Below are 21795 nucleotides of genomic sequence, written 5' to 3' on the forward strand. Positions count from 1 at the left end.
CTTCCTTCTCCTTTTCGGACAACTCTTTTTATTTATTTATTTATTATTCCCCTTTTCCCATACGACTTTAGTTTGTTTGAAACCAACTTGACAGAGAGGATGTTCCCATGACAAAGAGGTGCTTTTTCATCCATTTGGACTAGAAACAAGTCTTTGCATGAAAGACATTCATGACTTCTTTGACATTCATGCGGCTCGAACCTGCGACTGCTTTGGTGCATTGTCCTCTTTTTTTTTTTTTGTGTGTGTTTTTTTTTCCTTTTCTCCCCCCCAGCCAGTCTCAAAGCTCTAACCCCATCACGCTCATCTCGCACCCCTCTTGGACATTATGCGCCGCAGCATCCCTGCCGCCATAGCAACCAAAAGGAGCATCCTGGGTGGTGGCACGGGAGAGAGAGAGAGAGAGAGAGAGAGAGAGAGAGAGAGAGAGAGGGGGGTGGGGGGAGAAGCCGAGGGAGGAGAAGTGAGCGAGGTTAACCAGAGAGGAAAAGTGACTTTAACGGGTGAGTACGGCACGTTGTGTGTTCTTGCATTGCTGCTGGATTGTGTGTTTTTGGCAACACGTAGCGGAGTTGTGTTGACTTTCTCACCGGCCGCCGTCTTCCGTTCTGCGGCATAGCGCCGACCAGATTGTCAAGTCGGGCTTTTTCCCCTCGCCGTCTTTTCCCCTGTCACTCGACTTTGATGGAGGGCCGCGGGGCTAATGAGGAGGAGATGAGCAGGAGGAGCCGGGAGGCGGGGGAGGGGGAGAAAAAAAGTCTAATTGTGACCGCCGAGTCGGCGCTTTTCAGACGCTTGTTGTGCGCGATAACGAGCCAGGCGGGAGACAAAAGGTGCAACCGGTGAATGTCACCGGTGGTTTCCTTCCAGCCGCTCCACGTTGCGCCTTCAACGCAGCAGCTGCTCGCATGAAACCTCCATCACTACACTTTCCTCGCCTTCATCCTTGTCAAAAGTTGTGACGGGCGGACGCTGCGGAGACTTTCCCTTTGGCCACTTGACAGCAAAAAAAAAAACAACATCGATTTTTTTGGGGGGTTTTTGTCAAGTTTCTCCCAAATCGGAAGTGCAGAAAGGGGTGCAATACGCATGCCAGGCCAGTAGTTGGCGATGTAACACGACATGTGGGGTTGTACGGTATACTAGTGTTAGGGCTGCAATCAAAAACTAATTTGATGATCGATTAATCTGTCCATTATTACTTCGATTAATCAATTAATTCCAGTATTTTATTGCAAAAAAAACAGCATACTGGGACCATACTTATTTTGATTATTGTTTCTCAGATGTTTGTAAATGTTGCAGTTTATAAATAAAGGTTTATAAAAAAAAAAAAGGAGCCTCTGCGCATGCATCCCTAATTTTGAGTGACCTGAACATAATCTGGACTGTACATACATTTTTAATTTTTTTTTGAAAATGTAATTTTGTTTATATATTATATGCAATCTGTTGAGTTCCCAAATTTTTTAAATTTTTTTTCAGTGTACATGAATGAAGGTGTGTGTTGCTGAACCCGACTTGGACATTATCTGGACTGGACCTGGTTTTAAAAACCCTTTAAACAAATATAATTTCATTTACAACCTGGTCTGGTGAAAATAAGGCGAAGTTGGTAGAGTGGCCGTGCCAGCAATCGGAAGGTTGCTGGTTACTGGGGTTCAATCCCCACCTTCTACCATCCTAGTCACGTCCGTTGTGTCCTTGGGCAAGACACTTCACCCTTGCTCCTGATGGCTGCTGGTTAGCGCCTTGCATGGCAGCTCCCGCCATCAGTGTGTGAATGTGTGTGTGAATGGGTGAATGTGGAAATACTGTCAAAGCGCTTTGAGTACCTTGAAGGTAGAAAAGCGCTATACAAGTATAACCCATTTATTTATCATTTATCCGATTATTAATCGATTAATCGTAGTAATAATCAAAAGATTAATCGATTATCAAATTAGTTGTTACTTGCAGCCCTAGACCAAATTAATGGCCAACTATTATTAATCGATTAGTTGTCGCAACCCTAACTAGTATAGTATCGCGGTACTGATGAATCAAAAACGGTATTATACCCGGTTGGAAAAGTCGTCGTCACGTGGTGACATTGCCGGTTCTACGAGCAGAGGAGCATGTTCGGCAGCGCGCACACACACGGGGTACTTGCAAGCAGACACGGCGTGTAGACAGAAAAGGGAGAACGGACGCATTTTGTCCTAAAAACTGACGATAAAGGTGAAGTTATAACACTGGAAGACAGTGGTCCCCAACCACTACCGGTCCGTGGATCGATTGGTACCGGGCCGCACAAGGGAGGAAAAAAAAATATAAAAAATAAAAATAAAAATATTTTTTTTAATTTCTTTTTTAATTAAATCAAAATAAAAAACACAAGATACACTTACAATTAGTGCACCAACCCAAAAAACCTCCCTCCCCCATTTACACTCATTCACACAAAAGGGTTGTTTCTTTCTGTTATTAATATTCTGCTTCCTACATTATATATCAATATATATCAATACACTCTGCAAGGGATACAGTCCGTAAGCACACATGATTGTATTTCTTTATGACCAAAAAAATAAAAATAAAAAAAAATACAAAAATAAAAAAATACCATATATATATATATATATATATATATATATATATATATATATATATATATATATATATATATATATATATATATATATATATATATATATATATATATATATCCCTACAAGCCTCTTTCGCAGATTTTATATATATATATATAAACTATATATAAAATATATAGTTTATATATATAAATATATATATATATATAAACTATATCTAAAATATATAGTTTGTATATATAAATATATATATATACATAAACTATATATAAAATATATATATATATATATATATATATATATATATATATATATATATATATATATATATATATATATATATATATATATATATATATATATATATATATAGGGAAACCTGTGAAACAGGCTTGTAGGGATGATATAGCCTCTGTGTTTTTTCCTGACCTAACATATAGATAGATAGATGGATAGATAGATATACCGGCCCCCAGACACATTTTTTTCTCTCAATTTCATTAATGGCGCCTTCACAGATGTGTAAGTTACCCATGTCTTGGGCACTAATACACCCCCATACCATCACACATGCTGGCTTTTACACTTTGCGCCTAGAACAATCCGGATGGTTCTTTTCCTCTTTGTTCCGGAGGACACGACGTCCACAGTTTCCAAAAACTATTTGAAATGTGGACTCGTCAGACCACAGAACACTTTTCCACTGTGCAATTAGTCCATCTTGGACGAGCTCAGGCCCAGCGAAGCCGATGGCGTTTCTGGGTGTTGTTGATAAACGGTTTTCGCCTTGCATAGGAGAGTTTTAACTTGCACTTACAGATGTAGCGACCAACTGTAGTTACTGACAGTGGGTTTCTGAAGTGTTCCTGAGCCCATGTGGTGATATCCTTTACACACTGATGCCGCTTGTTGATGCAGTACAGCCTGAGGGATGGAAGGTCACGGGCTTAGCTGCTAACGTGCAGTGATTTCTCCAGATTCTCTGAACCCTTTGATGATATTACGGAGCGTAGATGGTGAAATCCCTAAATTCCTTGCAATAGCTGCTTGAGAGAGGTTTTTCTTAAACTGTTCAACAATTTGCTCACGCATTTGTTGACAAAGTGGTGACCCTCGCCCCATCCTTGTTTGTGAATGACTGAGCATTTCATGGAATCTACTTTTATACCCAATCATGGCACCCACCTGTTCCCAATTTGCCTGCTCACCTGTGGGATGTTCCAAATAAGTGTTTGATGAGCATTCCTCAACTTTATCAGTATTTATTGCCACCTTTCCCAACTTCTTTGTCACGTGTTGCTGGCATCAAATTATAAAGTTAATGATTATTTGCAAAAAAAACAATTTTTTTTATCAGTTTGAACATCAAATATGTTGTCTTTGTAGCATATTCAACTGAATATGGGTTGAAAAGGATTTGCAAATCATTGTATTCCGTTTATATTTACATCTAACACCATTTCCCAACTCATATGGAAACGGGGTTTGTAGATAAATGTCCGCTGTTTGGATATTTGCTTTGGAGCATCCGCACGATCACGCTGCATTACTGCGTGTCAATATGATGCTACGCTAATATTAACCCTTTAGTGGACTGATCCTTCTTCCCTGCCTCAGAGTGGCCTTTTCTTCCTCGCTCTGTGTGTGTGTGTGTGTGTGTGTGTGTATCAGTGTTGACATGATGGCATGCGATGAGGATGTCTGCATGGGCTTGGGGGGGAGGGGGGGGGGGGGAAGGGGGTCGCTCTGGCTGTTCTCCGGATTCATGGATTTGCGGTGCCTGTTGCGTGACATCTTTCACGACTCCGTGTTTAAATGTCACTCACTGAGGCCCGCGCCGAGAAAAGGCATGCACACAGGCCTGCGATAGCGCGCGGCGGCCTGATATACGGGGGGCTGGGAGGGGGGTTAGCGCAAACTGCAGGCCTGATAATGCTGAGCCCCTCCAAAGCTCTGCTGCAGGCGCACTTGTTTCAATACCAAATTAGAGCAGATTGCACGGCAGCCGGGCGGGATCGATCGCGCGTGAGCGGAAACAGTATCGGTGAACGGGGGGGGGGGGGGGGGGGTGAGGTGCTGGACTGACAATGCCGTCACTTGTTACAGGAAGCTCATTTTTAATAGATGACATGAAACATCTCCTCTCGACGAGCCTCACTTCTATGGAGAGATCAGAAAAGCAAACCAGCCTGCGGACCCTCCATCGCCATCTTTATGGCCGATAAACAGAGCGCTGTAAATTGAATGCTCCTAAAAACCAGCCAGGCCAAACTAATCCATACTTTTCAGTACATTAGCTCTCCAGTCAAACAGGGGAAAGCAGCTTACTTTTTTTTCTCCTGGTTACGTGCTCGCTCCCATTGATGATTATCGTAAATTCCCAGACTATAAAAGCAGCGATGGTAATTTATGGGGACAAAAACAAGCAAATACACTGAAAAGGTGTGTTCTTGTTTGTGCTACGGCACCGTCTTTGGGACGAGGTTCGCGACTTGCAGGTTGCTGCAGTGTCCTTCCATTAATTGCTTTGAACCGGAAATGGTGTGGTTCAGTCCTCTGGCCGTCCATAGCGTTTTTACTTGCATGGCGTCTTCATTCATCACTCCCAGCAATGTTTGTAAGTTTGACAATATAACTAAAACTGTTCATACTGACTTAACCAACCCATGTGTGATGTAACTTCAAGCAACCTTTCTAGGTTTTACAATATAACTAAAACTGTTCATAGTTACTAAACTCTCCCATGTCTGATGTAACTTTAAGCAATGTTTGTAAGTTTTACAATATAACTAAAACTGTTCATATTCATTAGACTGTCCCATGTGATGTTTGTAGTAACTCCAAGCAACGTTTGTAGGTTTTACAATATAACTAAAACTGTTCATAGTTACTAAACCCTCCCATGTTTAAAGCAAATTCAAGCAATGTTTGTAAGTTTTACAATATAACTAAAACTGTTCAAACTGACCAGACCGTCCCATGTGTGATGTCTGTAGTAACTCCAAGCAACATTTGTATGTTTTACAATATATCTAAAACTGTTCATAGTTACTAAACCCTCCCATGTTTAAAGTAAATTCAAGCAATGTTTGTAAGTTTTACAATATAACTAAAACTGTTCATAGTTACTAAACTCTCCCATGTCTGATGTAACTTTAAGCAATGTTTGTAAGTTTTACAATATAACTAAAACTGTTCATATTTATTAGACTGTCCCATGTGTGATGTTTGTAGTAACTCCAAGCAACGTTTGTAGGTTTTACAATATAACTAAAACTGTTCATAGTTACTAAACCCTCCCATGTTTAAAGTAAATTCAAGCAATGTTTGTAAGTTTTACAATATAACTAAAACTGTTCAAACTGACCAGACCGTCCCATGTCTGATGTCTGTAGTAACTCCAAGCAACATTTGTATGTTTTACAATATAACTAAAACTGTTCATAGTTACTAAACCCTCCCATGTTTAAAGTAAATTCAAGCAATGTTTGAAAGTTTTACAATATAACTAAAACTGTTCATAGTTACTAAACTCTCCCATGTCTGATGTAACTTCAAGCATTGTATGTAAGTTTTACAATATAACTAAAACTGTTCATAGTTACTAAACCGTCCCATGTGTGATGTCTGTCACACCAAGCAATGTTTGTAAGTTTTACAATATAACTAAAACTGTTCATATATACTAGACCGTCCCATGTGTGATGTCTGTAGTAACTCCAAGCAACGTTTGTAAGTTTTACAATATAACTAAAACTGTTCATAGTTACTAAACTCTCCCATGTCTGATGTAACTTCAAGCAATGTTTGTAAGTTTTACAATATAACTAAAACTGTTCAAACTGACCACACCGTCCCATGTGTGATGTCTGTAGTAACTCCAAGCAACATTTGTATGTTTTACAATATAACTAAAACTGTTCATAGTTACTAAACCCTCCCATGTTTAAAGTAAATTCAAGCAATGTTTGTAAGTTTTACAATATAACTAAAACTGTTCATAGTTACTAAACTCTCCCATGTCTGATGTAACTTCAAGCAATGTTTGTAAGTTTTACAATATAACTAAAACTGTTCATATTTACTAGACCGTCCCATGTGTGATGTCTGTCACACCAAGCGATGTTTGTAAGTTTTACAATATAACTAAAACTGTTCATATATACTAGACCGTCCCATGTGTGATGTCTGTAGTAACTCCAAGCAACGTTTGTATGTTTTACAATATAACTAAAACTGTTGATACTTACTAAACCATCACATGTCTGATGTCTGTAGTAACTCTAAGCAATGTTTGTAAGTTTTACAATATAACTAAAACTGTTCATAGTTACTAAACCCTCCAATGTCTGACGTAACTTCAAGCAACGTTTGTAAGTTTTACAATATAACTAAAACTGTTAATACAGACCAGACGTCCCATGTGTGATGTCTAGTAACTCCAAGCAATGTTTGTAAGTTTGACAATATAACTAAAACTGTTCATAGTTACGAGACCGTCCCATGTGTGATGTCTGTAGTAACTCCAAGCAACGTTTGTATGTTTTACAATATAACTAAAACTGTTGATACTTACTAAACCATCACATGTCTGATGTCTGTAGTAACTCTAAGCAATGTTTGTAAGTTTTACAATATAACTAAAACTGGTTATACTTACTAGACCGTCCCATGTGTGATGTCTGTAACTCGAAGCAATGTTTGTAAGTTTTACAATAAAACTAAAACTGTTCATAGTTACTAAACTGCCCCATGTGTGATGTCTGTAGTAACTCCAAGCAACGTTTGTATGTTTTACAATATAACTAAAACTGTTGATACTTACTAAACCATCCCATGTCTGATGTCTGTAGTAACTCTAAGCAATATTTGTAAGTTTTACAATAAAACTAAAACTGTTCATAGTTACTAAACTGCCCCATGTGTGATGTCTGTAGTAAATCCAAGCAATGTTTGTAAGTTTTACAATATAACTAAAACTGTTTATACTTACTAGACTGTCACATGTTGTGATGTCTATCAATACTCCAAGCAACATTTGTAAGTTTTACAATATAACTAAAACTTTTTATAGTTACTAAACCGTCCCATGTTGATGTCTGTAGTACGTTTGTAAATCCAAGCAACGTTTGTAAGTTTTCCAATATAACTAAAACTGTTGGTACTTAGTAAACCATCCAATGTGTGATGTCTGTAGTAATTCTAAGCAATGTTTGTAAGTTTTACAATATAACTAAAACTGTTGATACTTACTAAACCATCCAATGTCTGATGTCTGTAGTAATTCCAAGCAACGTTTGTATGTTTTACAATATAACTAAAACTGTTCATAGTTACTAAACCGCCGTATCTGTGATGTCTGTAGTAACTCCAAGAATGGTTGGAAGTTTTCCAATACAACTAAAACTGTTGATACTTGCTAAACCATCCAATGTGTGATGTCTGTAGTAATTCCAAGCAACGTTTGTATGTTTTACAATATAACTAAAACTGTTCATAGTTACTAAACCGCCGTATCTGTGATGTCTGTAGTAACTCCAAGAATGGTTGGAAGTTTTCCAATACAACTAAAACTGTTGATACTTGCTAAACCGTCCGATTGTGATGTCTGTAGTAACTCCAAGCAATGTTTGTAAGTTTTCCAATACAACTAAAACTGTTCTACATTACAACCGTCTATATTGCAGTTAATTCATTGTGTTTGGGTAAACGCAGCATTGACGCTAGTGTTAAAAAAAAGTAGGTCAGGCTGAGCATTTGATCGGCATCGTGATCATTGACCAACATATCAAAAACAAAGAAGAAAATGGGTCTGGTTAGATAGTTGGTAGTAACATTACGCTTGTGTTTATTGTCGAGCAATATCAATCCATCAACACCAGCGTAAGTCAGCTAGCTAAGCAGGCTAACGCCATAATGATGCAACTGGGCCGCCTGTCAGCTGATGTGACAGGGTGACGGCGACGGATGCATCACTTCTTCATGCTGACTTGCTGTTTGCAGCCGTCCTTCACGGCCCACCCCCGGGGGTGAGGGGGCAAAGGTCATGTCAAAGCTCAGGGAAATCTGATGCGGTGGCAATTTTTTTTTCCCGAAGCGCAACACCATCTTGTTAGCCTACTACGCTCCACTGAGCTCCTTAATGATGGTCGTTTTATCTTAGCAAATAATAACCAGCTGCACAGAAAGTACCGAATAAGTGACATGAAAAACTGCCAAGAAACATTTGATGTCATTTCCTGTCACCACCAGGTGGCTAACTGAGGACGTGACCAAGGGTTCTTTTCAAGGCGACGTCATACACTCCAAATATGGTCACGGTCTGACCTTGCGGCGTTTACCTTTTTTTTGGGACTATTCATCAGACTCTGAAATTCACCCGAAATGGACGCTTCACGCCAACATGGCCAACTTTCCTGCTCGATGGTTTATTGAGACTTTTTCTGACCATGTCACAAAATAGAGTCCTATTTTTTCTCTCAAAAGAATAGAACTTTAACGTCGTCACACTTAAAAAGTACCGCGACATTTCATTTTCAGTGCACCCGTTCAAGAGCCGACGCACGTTGTACAGAACGATCGTCTCCTCCTGAAAAAACACGACAACTTCAACGGTCGGGGACACATTTTATCGTCGATATTTGTCGACAACGTTGACAAATTACATGCACGAGTTTTGGGTCGATATAAAATGCATGGGAAACAAACCGTTCAATAATATTTTTGGGTTGCAAAATAACTAAATACCATATTTTTCGGAGTATAAGTCGCTCCGGAGTATAAGTCGCACCGGCCGAAAATGCATAATAAAGAAGGAAAAAAAACATATATATAAGTCGCACTGGAGTATAAGTCGCATTTTTTGGGGGAAATTTATTTGATAAAATCCAACACCAAGAATAGACATTTGAAAGGCAATTTAAAATTAAAGCTGCAAGCAGCGTTGGTCAGGCCCGCATATTTGGCAGGTGCTAGTCCTAAGTGGTCAGTGTATGAAATGTAGCTCTAAGTCAGACCTACATAGAGGTTTTTGTTTCATGTCTCTACGATATTCGTACTGGGAGTTAGAGGAAGTTGTGTCTGTGTTTTTTTCCTAGGTGCTGCGGCACAGTGGTTCTTTGAAGGCTCGTAAAATCAAAGCCGTAGCACTTATCCAAACCTTGTCCTTTAATCAGAAGGGTTCAATCTCTCTCCTGTAGTAGTTTGAAGCCGAAACAACAAACGCGCTCAGAGGAGATAATGTTTGATGTTTGGTGACCGTTTTTTTACAAAAATTTTGTTTTGAAGGGGGCATTGCAAACTTCCTGTTGATTTTTGCTGAAGGATGTCAATCTATGAAATGTAGGTCTAAGTGAGACCTACATAGAGGTTTTTGTATCATGTCTGTAAAACGTTCCTACCGGAAGTTACAAGCAGTTTTGTCTGTGTTTTCCTCTGAGGAGCAGTTTTGTCTCTGTTTTATGAAAAAAATTGCGCTAGAGCGCAATTTTGAGTTTTGGGGTTCGGTTATTTTATTAGATCGCAATTTCCGCCAGTCCTGATGTGTGTGAAAAGTTTGGTGAGTTTTGAAGTATTTTAAGGGGGTCAAATTACAGCTCACTGAGGCAAAAATTAGTGTTTTTAGTATAATTTTGTCTTGAAGGGGGATTTGCCAACTTCCTGTTGGTTTTTGCCCGAGGATGTTGAATTATGAAATGTAGGTCTAAGTGAGACCTACATAGAGGTTTTTGTTTCATGTCTCTACAACCTTCCTAGTGGGAGTTAAAGGCAGTTTGTTTTTGTTTTTTCCTAGGGGGCGCTAGAGCGCAATTTTGAGTTTTGGGGTTTGGTTTTTTTATCATATGGCAATTTTCGCAGGTCCTGATGTGTGTGTCAAATATGGTGAGTTTTGAAGCATGTTAAGTGGGTCAAATTGCAGCTCGAAGAGGCGGCGGAAGAAAAATAAAAATAAAAAAAAATAATCAAACCTTAAAAAATTCAATAGGTCCTTTCGTCCCATTGTCAAAGGACTCCCTTTGGGAGTCCTTTGACAATGGGCCGAGCGGGCCCTAATAAATAAAGAATAGTGAACAACAGGCTGAATAAGTGTACGTTATATGAGGCATAAATAACCAACTGAGAATGTGCCTGGTATGTTAACGTAACATATTATGGTAAGAGTCATTCAAATAACTATAACATATAGAACATGCTATACGTTTACCAAACAATCTGTCACTGACAAAGCTTAACCTATTGTTACTATAACAATCTACAAGGTTAATGTAGGTTGCTTCTCTTTCTTCCCCTTTATTTTTCTGCATTCTTTCGTATCTCTAGTTATCATTACGTATATGTATTGTTGCATTTGAACAGCTGTATTGTTGATAATAGAGGTAAATTATTGGTATTGTTCATTATCAATAGCGCTATTTCTATTGGTATCTGTATTGCTCCATTTGTAGTGTAAAAATGCTCATTGTCATTTCTGTATTATTTTTTATTTTCGCTAACTGCTTATTTGCTATCACTTTTACTATCATATTTGTACATGTCGTATTTGCTGATGTTGCTCTGTTGTTGTTGTTGTTGTTGTTCTGTTTGCTGTTGTTGTTTTTGTCTCTCTGTCTTATCCCCCTCTTGTCCCCACAAGTCCCCCCTCTGTCTTCCTTTTTCTCTCTTTCTATCCCCTCCTGCTCCGGCCCGGCTGTACCGAATGATAATATACAAACCCCGTTTCCATACGAGTTGGGAAATTGTGTTAGATGTAAATATAAACGGAATACAATGATTTGCAAATCCCTTTCAAGCCATATTCAGTTGAATGCACTACAAAGACAACATATTTGATGTTCAAACTGATAAACATTTTTTTTTTTTTTGCAAATAATAATTAACTTAGAATTTCATGGCTGCAACACGTGCCAAAGTAGTTGGGAAAGGGCATGTTCACCACTGTGTTACATGGCCTTTCCTTTTAACAACACTCAGTAAAGGTTTGGGAACTGAGGAGACACATTTTTGAAGCTTCTCAGGTGGAATTCTTTCCCATTCTTGCTTGATGTACAGCTTAAGTTGTTCAACAGTCCGGGGGTCTCCCTTGTGCTATTTTAGGCTTCATAATGCACCACACATTTTCAATGGGAGACAGGTCTGGACTACAGGAAGGCCAGTCTAGTACCCGCACTCTTTTACTATGAAGCCACGTTGATGTAACACGTGGCTTGGCATTGTCTTGCTGAAATAAGCAGGGGCGTCCATGGTAACGTTGCTCCAAAACCTGTATGTACCTTTCAGCATTAATGGCGCCTTCACAGATGTGTAAGTTACCCATGTCTTGGGCAGTAATACACCCCCATACCATCACACATGCTGGCTTTTACACTTTGCGCCTATAACACTCCGGATGGTTCTTTTCCTCTTTGGTCCGGAGGACACGACGTCCACAGTTTCCAAAAACAATTTGAAATGTGGACTCGTCTGACCACAGAACACTTTTCCACTTTGTATCAGTCCATCTTAGATGAGCTCAGGCCCAGCGAAGCCGACGGCATTTCTGGGTGTTGTTGATAAACGGTTTTCGCCTTGCATAGGAGAGTTTTAACTTACACTTACAGATGTAGCGACCAACTGTAGTTACTGACAGTGGGTTTCTGAAGTGTTCCTGAGCCCATGTGGTGATATCCTTTACACACTGATGTCACTTGTTGATGCAGTACAGCCTGAGGGATCGAAGGTCACGGGCTTAGCTGCTTACGTGCAGTGATTTCTCCAGATTCTCTGAACCCTTTGATGATATTACGGAGCGTAGATGGTGAAATCCCTAAATTCCTTGCAATAGCTGGTTGAGAAAGGTTTTTCTTAAACTGTTCAACAATTTGCTCACGCATTTGTTGACAAAGTGGTGACCCTCGCCCCATCCTTGTTTGTGAATGACTGAGCATTTCATGGAATCTACTTTTATACCCAATCATGGCACCCACCTGTTCCCAATTTGCCTGTTCACCTGTGGGATGTTCCAAATAAGTGTTTATCAGTTTATCAGTATTTATTGCCACCTTTCCCAACTTCTTTGTCACGTGTTGCTGGCATCAAATTCTAAAGTTAATGATTATTTGCAAAAAAAAAAAAAAGTTTATGAGTTTGAACATCAAATATGTTGTCTTTGTAGCATATTCAACTGAATATGGGTTGAAAAGGATTTGCAAATCATTGTATTCCGTTTATATTCACATCTAACACAATTTCCCAACTCATATGGAAACGGGGTTTGAAAATACATTTAATAAAGTCAAATACAAATAAGGCAACAAGAGAAGTATCCTACACTTCTCTTTTGTAAAGTCAATCTGAACAGCCGATATGGGCATCTACATCTGCTATATGATTTGCCTGAGAAGCTGGACAGGACAAAAAAACCTAAAGAAAACCCAAAAATAAATAAATTAAAAAAAAAAAAAAAAAAACAATCTGTCGCGCTGATATACGCCTAGTGTCTCTAACGTGAATGAGATAAATAATATTATTAGATATTTTACGGTAATGTGTTAATAATTTCACACATAAGTCGCTCCAGAGTATAAATCGCATCCCCGGCCAAACGATGAAAAAAACTGCGATTTATAATCCGAGTTTTTTTAAAATTGTATTTATGGTACAATGTGACCATGTGGTCAGAATTGATCAAACAATTGAACAAAAAACTACAAGCAAATATCATGTGACGCTTTGGTGAGTTACTGTATCATGTGTCCAGGGACGTATTTACCGAGTTTACCATCATAATATGAATTTAAAAAAAAAGGAAAACAGATTTTGTGTCGATAAAAAATATCGATGTACCGTATTTTCCGCACCATAAGGCGCCCCGTGTTATTAGCCGCACGTTTAATGAACGGCATATTTCAAAACTTTGTTTACCTGTTAGCCGCCCCGTGCTATTAGCCGCACCTACGCTACGCTAAAGGGAATGTCAACAAAACAGTCAGATAGGTCAGTCAAACTTTAATAATATATTACAAACCAGCGTTCTAACAACTCTGTTCACTCCCAAAATGTAATGTGCAAATGTGCAATCACAAAAATAGTAACACTCAAAATAGTGCAGAGCAATAGCAACATCAATAACTCAACGTTGCTCATACGTTAGTGTCACGCAACACACAAAATAAACATTTAAAGCTCACTTTCTGAAGTTATTACTCATCTACAAATCCCTCGAATTATTCTTCTTCGGTGTGCTTCACTTGTTTTTTGACACCATCTGTGATGTGGACGCGCATGCAGTCGTAGATCAACAGGAACGGCGCTGCGTGAAAAAAGTCACCCGGTGTCTTCGCGTAAACGTCTATCAACCACTCGCTCATCTTTTCTTCAGCCATCCATCCCTTCGAGTTAGCTTTTATGATGACACCGGCTGGAAAGTTCTCTTTTGGCAAGGTCTTCCTTTTGAATATCACCGTGGGTGGAAGTTTCTGGCCGTTAGCATGGCAAGCTAGAACCACAGTAGGACGACTTCTCATTCCCTGTGGTGCGAATATTCACCGTACGTGCTCCCGTTGTATCCACAGTGCGGTTCACATGAATATCAAAAGTCAGTGGAACCTTGTACGCGTGTCTCTTAGTAGGAGACATTTTGTTGTCTTTACAGAAAAACAAATTAAATTAAATATCCGCGAGCTTCTTCTTCTCCGGGGGCGGGTGCTCACCTTGGCGGTTGCTTACAGTAGAAGAAGAAGCGCTTCCTCTTCTATGGGGCGGTTGCTTACCGTAGAAGAAGAAGCGCTTCCTCTTTTACAGGGAAAAAAGATGGCGACTGTTTACCGTAGTTGCGAGACCTAAACCTTATGAAAATAAATATGAATATTAATCCATATATAAGGCGCACCGGGTTATTAGCCGCACTGTCTGCTTTTGACAAAAATTGTGGTTTTTAGGTGCGGCTTATGGTGCGGAAAATACGGTAATCATAGTAGCATCAACTGGATACACTCTTGTACTTGGTATCATTACAGTGGATGTCAGGTGTAGATCCACTCATGGCATTTGTTTACCATTGTATCCTCCTACGGTGTGCAGTGAAGCATGTTTAGCTATTCCTCGTCCTCCAGTGATAATGCTACTTGTAAGAAACGCACTTTATTCGTCGCCGTGGAGGACATGCGCATTGTCACGACGGTTTTATAAACAGTAAACCAGGTCATGTGACCTCAAATTTTTATGAGCAAAGAATGGCGATGGTGTGCAGTACTGATGCATGAATGGATGAATGAATGGATGAATGAATGAATGGCCTCATTGCAGCAACTGAAAACGCTCCTCACTAAGGTTGCCGGCTCCCTGAAAAGAAATAAGTGACAATAAGTGGCCGACCTCATTTCTTTTTGGGTCTTTTTTTTATTTGCGTGAAAGGAGTTTTCTACGTTCCACAAAGGTTGAATGGACTCTTTTTTGTTTGTCAAAGATGTTTCAGAGTCACTTCCATTAAACCTTTGTGTGGCTCTTATGAGCTGATGACTGACAAGCTGCATTAGGGCTGCGACTAACGGCCGACGTTGATAGTCGATTAGTCGTCGACTAATCGTTAAGATTATAAAGCGTAGACAAATGCAGTGGTTCTAAATTATACATCGACTTTTAAACTCTCAGTTTTGCTCATGAATATTTATTCATACTGTACCTATGTGTTCAATTGGCTGTTACATAAATACAAATAACTACTAAATAGGGATGTCCGATAATGGCTTTTTTGCCGATATCCGATATTTTCCAAATCTTAATTACCGATACTGATATCAACAGATACCGATATAGACAGTCGTGGAATTAACACATTATTATGCCTAATTTGGACAACCAGGTATGGTGAAGATAAGGTCCTTTTAAAAAAAAATTAAATAAATAAAATAAGATAAATAAATTAAAAACATTTTCTTGAATAAAAAAGAAAGTAAAACAATATAAAAACAGTTACATAGAAACTAGTAATTAATGAAAATGAGTAAAATTAACTGTTAAAGGTTAGTACTATTAGTGGACCAGCAGCACGCAAAATCATGTGTGCTTACGGACTGTATCCCTTGCAGACTGTATTGATATATATTGATATATAATGTAGGAACCAGAATATTAATAACAGAAAGAAACAACCCTTTTGTGTGAATGAGTGTAAATGGGGGAGGGAGGTTTTTTGGGTTGGTGCACTGATTGTAAGTGTATCTTGTGTTTTTTATGTTAAATTCATAAAAAAAACAAAAAAAAAAACGATACCGATAATAAAAAAAACGATACCGATAATTTCCGGTATTACATTTTAAAGCTTTTTTCGGCATCTCTACTACTAAACCTTGGTCCATTTACAAAACCCCCAAACCAGTGAAGTTGTCACGTTGTGTAAATGGTAAATAAAAACAGAATACAACGATTTGCAAATCCTTTTCAACTTATATTACATTGAATAGACTGCAAAGACAAGATATTTCATGTTCACACTGAGAAATAAATAATCATTAACTTAGAATTTAATGGCATCAACACATTGCAAAAAAGTTGTCACAGGGGCATTTTTACCACTGTGTTACGTGGCCTTTCCTTTTAACAACACTCAGTAAACATTTGGGAACTGAGGAGACACATTTTTGAAGGTGGAATTCTTTCCCATTCTTGCTTGATGTACAGCTTAAGTTGTTCAACAGTCCGGGGGTCTCCCTTGTGCTATTTTAGGCTTCATAATGCGCCACACATTTTCAATGGGAGACAGGTCTGGACTACAGGCAGGCCAGTCTAGTACCCGTACTCTTTTACTATGAAGCCACGCTATTGTAACACGTGGCTTGGCGTTGTCTTGCTGAAATAAGCAGGGGCGTCCATGGTAACGTTGCTTGGATGGCAACATATGTTGCTCCAAAATTTGTATGTACCTTTCAGCATTAATGGCGCCTTCACAGATGTGTAAGTTACCCATGTCTTGGGCACTAATACACCCCCATACCATCACACATGCTGGCTTTTACACTTTACGCCCAAAGTTCTTTTCCTCTTTGTTCCGGAGGACACGACGTCCACAGTTTCCAAAAACAATTTCAAATGTGGACTCGTCAGACCACAGAACACTTTTCCACTTTGCATCAGTCCATCTTAGATGATCTCGGGCCCAGTGAAGCCGACGGCGTTTCTGGGTGTTGTTGATAAAACGGTTTTCGCCTTGCATAGGAGAGTTTTAACTTGCACTTACAGATGTAGCGACCAACTGTAGTTACTGACAGTGGGTTTCTGAAGTGTTCCTGAGCCCAAGTGGTGATATCCTTTACACACTGATGTCGCTTTTTTATGCAGTACCGCCAGAGGGATCGAAGGTCACGGGCATTTAATGTTACGTGCAGTGATTTTTCCAGATTCTCTGAACCTTTTGGTGATATTACGGACCGTAGATGGTGGAAATCCCTAAATTCCTTGCAATAGCTGGTTGATAAATGTTGTTCCTTAAACTGTTGGACAATTTGCTCACGCATTTGTTGACAAAGTGGTGACCCTCGCCCCGTCCTCATTTGTGAATGACTGAGCATTTCATGGAAGCTCCTTCTATACCCAATCATGGCACCCACCTGTTCCCAATTTGCCTTTTCACCTGTGGGATGTTCCAAATAAGTGTTTAATGAGCATTCCTCAACTTTCTCAGTCTTTTTTGCCACCTGTGCCAGCTTTTTTGAAACATGTTGCAGGCATCAAATTCCAAATGAGCTACTATATGCAAAAAATAACAATGTTTACCAGTTCAAACGTTAAATATCTTGTCTCTGCAGTCCATTCAATTGAATATAAGTTGAAAAGGATTTGCAAATATTCTGTTTTTATTTACCTTTTACACAACGTGCCCACTTCACTGGTTTTGGGGGTTTTGTATTTCAGTGACGTGGTAGCCAAATGTAGCATCCGGCTTTTTGTGCGTGGGCAAGCTTGTTAAACCCGCCTCTGATCACTAACCGTTTCCGGGGCCTCTTATTTAGCACTTAGCCTGCCGCCTCTGCATCCTGAGGTCCCGCCAACGTCCCTCATGCCAAGCGTGCTTCTTTAAAAGTCACACAGCGTTTTCCCCTCCTGGTGGCTCGCAAACAAATCCAGCGCTCCTCGAAACTCTCCCGCCTCCTCTCCCGCTAAAATCGGTTTCCCCGAGATAATCCGAGACGTTAAGTAGCTAAAGCGTCTTCCCCCTCAATTCGCCATCACTCGCCGCACTTGACAGGCTCGCCAGCAGAGTTAATTCATCACAACAACGCAGCGCCTTGCAGGCGTGTGGCAGGCACTTCTATTATTATTATTATTATCACTGTAATGGCCTGCGTGTTTGGAAAGGATGCAGCGAATCCATTTCAAATCCCCGCTGATGAAAATTAGCCAGACTGAAAATGAGAGTTGGGTTGTGTTTTTTTTCCCCCCACTAATGATTGCAGCCTGTTGGTTTTTATTGTGACGCTTCCAGAAACCTGACTCCTTTATTATTGTGATTGAATGGCATCATGTTGTGATGCTCTTATCCGCTCTGATACTAATAGCGATGACTCCAAAGGCTTCACTTTGAGTTATCCACTCACTTCCTGTGTATTTTCTTCCATGTTATTCTCTTAAGGCTGCGTTTAATTATGGCCGGGCTGTTTATTTAGCCAACGCGCAAAGACGAGGCGGTGTTAATTGGAGGCAGGCGATGACTGGAAAGTAGAGATGGCTTTTTTGCCAATATCCCATATTGTCCAACTTTTAATTACCGATTCCGATATCAACCGATACCGATATATACAGTCGTGGGATTAACACATGATGCATTAAACCTGGGGTGTCAAACTCAAATACAGAGTGGGCCAAAATGTAAAACTGAACAAAGCCGCGGGCCAAGGTTGAACAAATTAACATTTTAATAGGGACCCAAACAAGTTTTGCATTGAATATTGAACAAGCAAGGCTTATATAATTTTATAATGACATGCAAAATCGAGTTTCAAATAATAATAATAATAATTAAAAAATATCAATTGCATAGCAAATACAATTTAAATAACAATGGAATGCCTCTTTTCTATTCGCAGCCTTCTGAGGTAAATATCAACATTAACTTTTTCCACAGGTTAATAAAAATGAAAATAAAATAACAATGAATAAAACAACCATTCACGACTTTAAACTGCTCAGTTTGCAACACACTGATCTAATCTGATGTGCCTAAGCCAGATACCTGCCATCTTTTCTTGGATGCTAGTTCATTAATGTCGGGGCTCAGGCTTTGAGCTGAGGCAACCTTCATTATCGAACAAAGGTGTTCATCAGCCATCATATTTTTTTTTATTGTAAAGAATAATAAATGCATTTTAATTTAATTCTTCATTTTAGCTTCTGTTTTTTCGACGGAGAATATTTGTGAAATATTTCTTCAAATTTATGATTAAAATTCAAAAAAATTATTCTGGAAAATCTAGAAAATCTGTAGAATCAAATTTAAATCTTATTTCAAAGTCTTTTGAAATTCTTTTAACATTTTTGTTCTGGAAAATCTAGAAGAAATAATGATTTGTGTTTGTTAGAAATATAGCTTGGTCCAATTTGTTATATATTCTAACAAAGTGCAGATTGGATTTTAGCCTATTTAAAACATGTCATCAAAATTCTAAAATTAATCTTAATCAGGAAAAATTACTAATGATGTTCCATAAATTCTTTTTTAAAATTTTTTCAAAAAGATTCAAATTAGCTAGTTTTTCTCTTCTTTTTTTCGGTAGAATTTTGAATTTTAAAGAGTCGAAATTGAAGATAAACTATGTTTCAAAATGTAATTGTCATTTGTTTCGTGTTTTCTCCTCTTTTAAACCGTTCAATTAAGTGTAAATATCATTAATTATTAATAATAACAGAGTTAAAGGTAAATTGAGCAAATTGGCTATTTCTGGCAGTTTATTTAAGTGTGTATCAAACTGGTAGCCCTTCGCATTAATCAGTATCCAAGAAGTAGCTTTTGGTTTCAAAAAGGTTGGTGACCCCTGATGTAAACATATCCGAAAAGGAGTGAGAAGAAGTAAAAACGTATGTACTCCCACCCCTCTTATTACTTACTGTATGTTTAATAATAATAATAATAACAGTATATAAAAATGTTATGTCATATAAATACATATACATATATAAGTATGTACATATATATATATATATCTACAACACACATTTAACAAGTACCAAGGAATGTGACACAACAGCGTGTATACATAGTATACATATACATACACATACAAATGTAACAAGAAAATGTTGCAATGTTTACTCTAATAACACAAAGCTGCCAGGCAGGCTGTTTCTTTCATTAAAAAAAATAAAATAATGAATCAAAATCAATTTCATTATGAATTATTGACCTATTCAAGGCTCCAATTACATCACCACTTTGAGATATTTTTTGGGGAAAATGTTGCATATTTTGTGTTTGCCATTTAAAAAACACATTTTTATTTTTATTTTTTTGAAGAAGGGCCTAAAAGGAACAAACAAAAAACACAAACAACAATAAATCTTATAATTGACGGATAGATCTGAAGTTGATCTTGAGACTATTGTGTTAAAAGTAAAAAAAAAGTATGATTTATTTTTTAAAACTTTACTGATAATTTTTTTAAAGTGTCATTGCTCAAAAAATAATAATGAATCAATGTTGTTATGAGTTATTGACATTTTGAAGGCTCCAATTATTATATAATCTCAAATATCCCACTTAAAAAATGTATTGGGTGAAAATATTGCATATTTTGTTTTTTTCATAAAAAAACTGGGTTTTCTTTGACAAAAAAGGCATACAACTTAAATCTTTAACAACTTTATATTGACAGACAGACCTCATGTTGATCTAGAGATTTAAACCTTGAATAATAATACTACTAAACAATGACATATTTTTTTATATATTTTTTTTCCAAAACCCTTTGGGGTCCTTTGGTGGATCAAGCCTGAGTGGAGGCCTAAATGTATATTTTTTATACATATATTGTATTAATGTTTTAAATAAAAAATATCAAAATTGCCCCCGCTTGCTTTGATTTTTCAGTGTGCGGCCCTCAGTGGAAAAAGTTTGGACACCCCTGCAGTCTAATTGTTCATGTGTGAGCAAACGCAAAAACTCCCTGAGCATTCAGTGAAGGCCATGTGAGCAACATCAGACGTGCACACTGTGGCTACACCAGCAGCACACCTGTCCCAAACCTGACTAAATGACAAGTTACATCTCCATCCATCCATCCATTTTCTACCGCTTGTCCCTTTCGGGATCGCTGGAGCCTATCTCAGCTGCATTGGGGCAACAAGTCCCCACCTCATCGCAGGGCCAACACAGATAGACAGACAACATTCTCTTATTATTATAATCAAATGACAGCAGTCATTTCCATTTGTAATATAAGTGTTTAGGCCCACTTACAATGACAATAACAACAAATATTGTTTTCATGAACTGTGTACTTGTATTGTTTGTCTGGGTGGAGGTCCTGCTTTGGAAATAATTTGTACCCCTTTCAGACATTGCATTTAGTTCCCATTAAAACATCCACATGTTGCACAATGAGATGTAAGCAGGGGATCATGTGTACATTCCTGCAACTTCCTGTTTGTAAAAAATATATTTGTATTAGTATTTATTTAATATACTAAAAGCATTTCATGATTAATATTTATAAATGAAGATTCCTAATAAATGACACTAGAATAAGCACACATTTGATTGGTAAATCATAGTGTAACGACCTGGAATGACACTTTATGTGTGGTGTTGGAGTTGTCCGACTTTTTGTGTGGCTGTAAACGCATCACTGGCTAAGTGCCATATGTGCATGTGTTGGCGCAAGTGAGAAAGAGCGAGCGGCTGCTGTTGATATAACAAAGTTGCTTTTGGTCTGCTTTGTACTGCAGAAAATGACCACTTTTGCTAGATATCATTTTTTTACTAATGTTTTGGTGATGTGTTTATGGCCGACAATAAAGAGTTTTGCTCATTAAAGTGATGGATGGAATTCATGTCCTCAAAGCGTCTCGACAGATGTTACAATATTTGAACAATGATGACGAAAACAGTTTTCTCGGTCGTGTCCGTGTGTGGAAAATTGTTATGCACTTATTTTTTATTTGATTTCTAATATAAAAGTAATGTAAAGTTCTAATTTATACTTCGCCATGAAAGCGCTAAAACATACCGGTGTAGTGA

General features: G+C 38.3%; 1 protein-coding gene across 1 annotated transcript in view; it reads left to right on the top strand.

Annotated features, from left to right (window-relative positions):
* Window positions 1-483: 483 nt before the first annotated feature.
* The window catches only part of syt6a (synaptotagmin VIa), a 105121-nt gene continuing 83809 nt past the window's right edge, over window positions 484-21795 (top strand). Inside the window, exon 1 of the mRNA XM_062052576.1 lies at window positions 484-503. The gene's annotated coding sequence lies outside the window, so the exon portion shown is untranslated. The remainder of the gene's footprint in view (window positions 504-21795) is intronic.

This window comes from Entelurus aequoreus, linkage group LG07 (assembly GCF_033978785.1).
Source record: "Entelurus aequoreus isolate RoL-2023_Sb linkage group LG07, RoL_Eaeq_v1.1, whole genome shotgun sequence".
NCBI lineage: Eukaryota > Metazoa > Chordata > Actinopteri > Syngnathiformes > Syngnathidae > Entelurus > Entelurus aequoreus.